Here is a 3,351-nt window from a genome sequence, read left to right on the forward strand (position 1 = left end):
GGACTGCCCCCCCTCCACCCACCCACCCCCCCCCCCGGCTGACAGGATCAGGGCGCACTGGATGTCCGGGACAATATTTTCCCCGACGCCGGGGAGGGCGGGCGGGCGGAGGGGCTCTGGCGGCCAGCCCGGGCCCCGGAGCTCGAGAAGGAAAAAAGGACCGGGCCCGCGAGAGACGGGGGCCCTGCCGCAGGGGGGCAGTCCGACCGGGGCTCACCGTGCGGCAGGCCCGGGCGTCGGCAGGGGAAAGCGGGCGAGGAGGCGCGGGGGCCGGGTGCCTACGGCCATACCGGACCGAACGCCCCCGATCCCGTCCGATCTCGGAAGGTAAACCGTCCCGGGCCTGGCTAGTACTTGGATGGGTGACCGCCTGGGAATCCCAGGTGCCGTAGGCAGCTTTTCCCGGTCCGAGCCAGCTCTCTCTCCTTTTCTGGGGAGGAAGGAGAGGGGGGGGACGGGCCGGAAAGCCCCTCGTCGCTCCTGCCGAGTCGGAGGTCGCGGCCGCAGGTCACGGGTCTGGGCGCCTGGGGTCCGGCTCCCCACCCGGCTTCCTCCGCGGAGGACCCACCGAAGCCGCTGGGGGAGACCCCGGGCATGGGGCGGACTGGCCCGGACCCTCCCGGCCGCCGGCCCGCAGGACCGCCCCGAATCCCCCCGCCCCGCGGCCACCCAGGCCAGGCCTGGCCAGGCGGGACGGACGGCGGGTGTCCAGCGCCCAGCGGCTTCCGCCAGCGGGGACCCACGGCCCCCAAAGCCGCAGGGGGAGGCCCCGGGCCCGGGACGGACTCGCTCGGACCCCCTGCGCCCGGGCGCCGGCTCGCGGGACCGCCCCGAATCCCCCCGCGGCCACCCAGGCCAGGCCTGGCCAGGCGGGACGGACGGCGGGTGTCCAGCGCCCAGCGGCTTCCTCCAGCGGGGACCCACGGCCCCCAGAGCCGCAGGGGGACACCCCGGGGCCGGGACGGACTCGCTCGGACGCGCTCGGACCCCCTGCGCCCGGCCGCCGGCTCGCGGGACCGCCCCGAATCCCCCGCCCCGCGGCCACCCAGGCCAGGCCTGGCCAGGCGGGACGGACGGCGGGTGTCCAGCGCCCAGCGGCTTCCGCCAGCGGGGACCCACGGCCCCCCAGAGCCGCAGGGGGAGACCCCGGGGCCGGGACGGACTCGCTCGGACGCGCTCGGACCCCCTGCGCCCGGCCGCCGGCTCGCGGGACCGCCCCGAATCCCCCCGCGGCCACCCAGGCCAGGCCTGGCCTGGCCTGGCAGGCCGGCGTGCAGCTCCCCCGGGCTTCCTCCCCCGACGACCCGCGCCCCCCCGAGCCGCAGGCGGAGACCCCGGCCCCGGGGCGGACCGGCCCGGGCTCGCTCGAGCCCCCTGCGCCCGGCCCGCAGGACCGCCCCCCCCCCCCCCCGAATCCCCCGGGAGAGGCCCGGCCTGCACGCCACTGACGACCCGCGGCCCCCAAAGTCGCGGGAGGCGCCCCCGGCCCCGGGGGCCGGTTAGCTCCGTGTCGCTCCGCGCCCCCCCCCCGCCCCTCGCTGCCGGGACCGGGCACCGCCCCAGAGTCAGCCGCAGCCGGACGGCCTGAGAGCTGCCCTCCTGTGGACGACGGTGAGTTTACCTTGACACTAACCGGCCATCAGCCAGGTCAACCCCATTGCTAGACTGGGGTGGACCTGGTGGCCGAGTGGGGACTTGGAACATTTGACAGCTGCTCCCCGGGGCTTGACCGCTTGTCCTGAACGCCCCCCCCCCACCCCACCCCCCCCAGCCCCCGGCTCCTGCTCCCCTCTCCCCAGCCTCGGTGCTCCGCTCCCTGCCTCGGAGGCTGCCCCTTTGCGGCGCCTGCATCGCCTCCGAGGACGCGCACCTTCCGGAGGCTGGACGTAAAGCCTGACGCCCGCCACCGCCGCCGACCCGGCTCTCCGAGGGACGACTGTGAGGCCTCCCCCCACCCCCGGACCGCCCTGGGGACGACTGCTAAGCCTCCCCCAACGGACCGCCCGGGGGAAGACTGCTAAGCCTTCCCCGGACCTGCTCCCTCTCGACTATTAAGCCCCCCCTCTGTGGTCCTCAGGACCGCTGCCGCGCAGCCCTCGGAGTGGGGTGACACCCGGGCCGGAAAGCAAAGCGGCCACCAGGTCAACCCGTCGAATCCAATGGGTTGACCTGGTGGCCGGAAAGCAAACCGGCCGCCAGGTCAACCCAGTAGATTCCGCGGGTTGACCTGGTGGCCGCTAAGCACGACTCTTAAGCCTCCGCCGGACCGCCTGGGGAATGGCTATTAAGCCTGCCCCCGGAGTACTCGGGGGGACGACTATTAAGCCTCTCCTGGAACGACTATTAAGCCTGCCCCCGGAGTCCTCGGGGGACGACTATTAAGCCTCCCCCGGACCGGCTCCGTCTCGACTATTAAGCCCCCCCTCTGTGGTCCTCAAGACCACTGCCGCTCTGCCCTCGGAGTGGGGTGACGCCCGGGCCGGAAAGCAAACCGGCCACCAGGTCAACCCGTTGAATCCATTGGGTTGACCTGGTGGCCGGAAAGGAAACCGGCCGCCAGGTCAACCCAATAGATTCAGCGGGTTGACCTGGTGGCCGAACGGGGACTTTGAAAATTTTACAGCTGCTTCCCCTGGGGTTGACCTGTTGTCCCGGTGGGGACTTTGAACATTTGACAGCCGCTACCCGGGGCTTGACCTGTTGTCCTGAACGCCCCCCACCCCACGGCTCCTGCTCCCCACTCCCCAGCCTCGGTGCCCCGCTCCCTGCCTCAGAGGCCGCCTCTCTGCGGCAGCTGCAGCGCGTCCGAGGACGCTCACCCTCCGGAGGCTGGATGTAAAGCCTGACACCCGCCACCGCCGCCGACCCGGCTCTCCCAGGGACGACTGTGAGGCCTCCCCCCACCCCCGGACCACCCTGAGGACGACTGCTAAGCCTCCCCCACCGGACCGCCCGGGGGAAGACTGCGACGCCTCCCGCCAGGCCCCCACCCAGCCTGGGGGGAAGACTGCTAAGCCTCCCCCCCACACACACACTGTCGGGGGATGACGATTAAGCCTCTCCCGGACCGGCTCCGTCTCGACTATTAAGCCCCCCCTCTGTGGTCGTCAAGACCACTGCCGCGCTGCCCTCGGAGTGGGGTGACACCCGGGCCGGAAAGCAAAGCGGCCACCAGGTCAACCCGTCGAATCCAATGGGTTGACCTGGTGGCCGGAAAGCAAACCGGCCGCCAGGTCAACCCAGTAGATTCCGCGGGTTGACCTGGTGGCCGTTAAGCACGACTCTTAAGCCTCCGCCGGACCGCCTGGGGAATGGCTATTAAGCCTGCCCCCGGAGTCCTCGGGGGACGAC

At 72.5% G+C, this 3,351-nt stretch overlaps 1 non-coding gene across 1 annotated transcript; it reads left to right on the forward strand.

Annotated features, from left to right (window-relative positions):
- The first annotated feature begins 276 nt into the window (after positions 1-276).
- LOC128829702 (5S ribosomal RNA) lies at positions 277-395 on the forward strand. The gene has a single exon (XR_008443410.1). It is a non-coding gene; the product is annotated as a 5S ribosomal RNA (ribosomal RNA).
- Positions 396-3,351: the final 2,956 nt, after the last annotated feature.

Source organism: Malaclemys terrapin, unplaced genomic scaffold (genome assembly GCF_027887155.1).
Source record: "Malaclemys terrapin pileata isolate rMalTer1 unplaced genomic scaffold, rMalTer1.hap1 scaffold_109, whole genome shotgun sequence".
Taxonomy (NCBI): domain Eukaryota; kingdom Metazoa; phylum Chordata; order Testudines; family Emydidae; genus Malaclemys; species Malaclemys terrapin.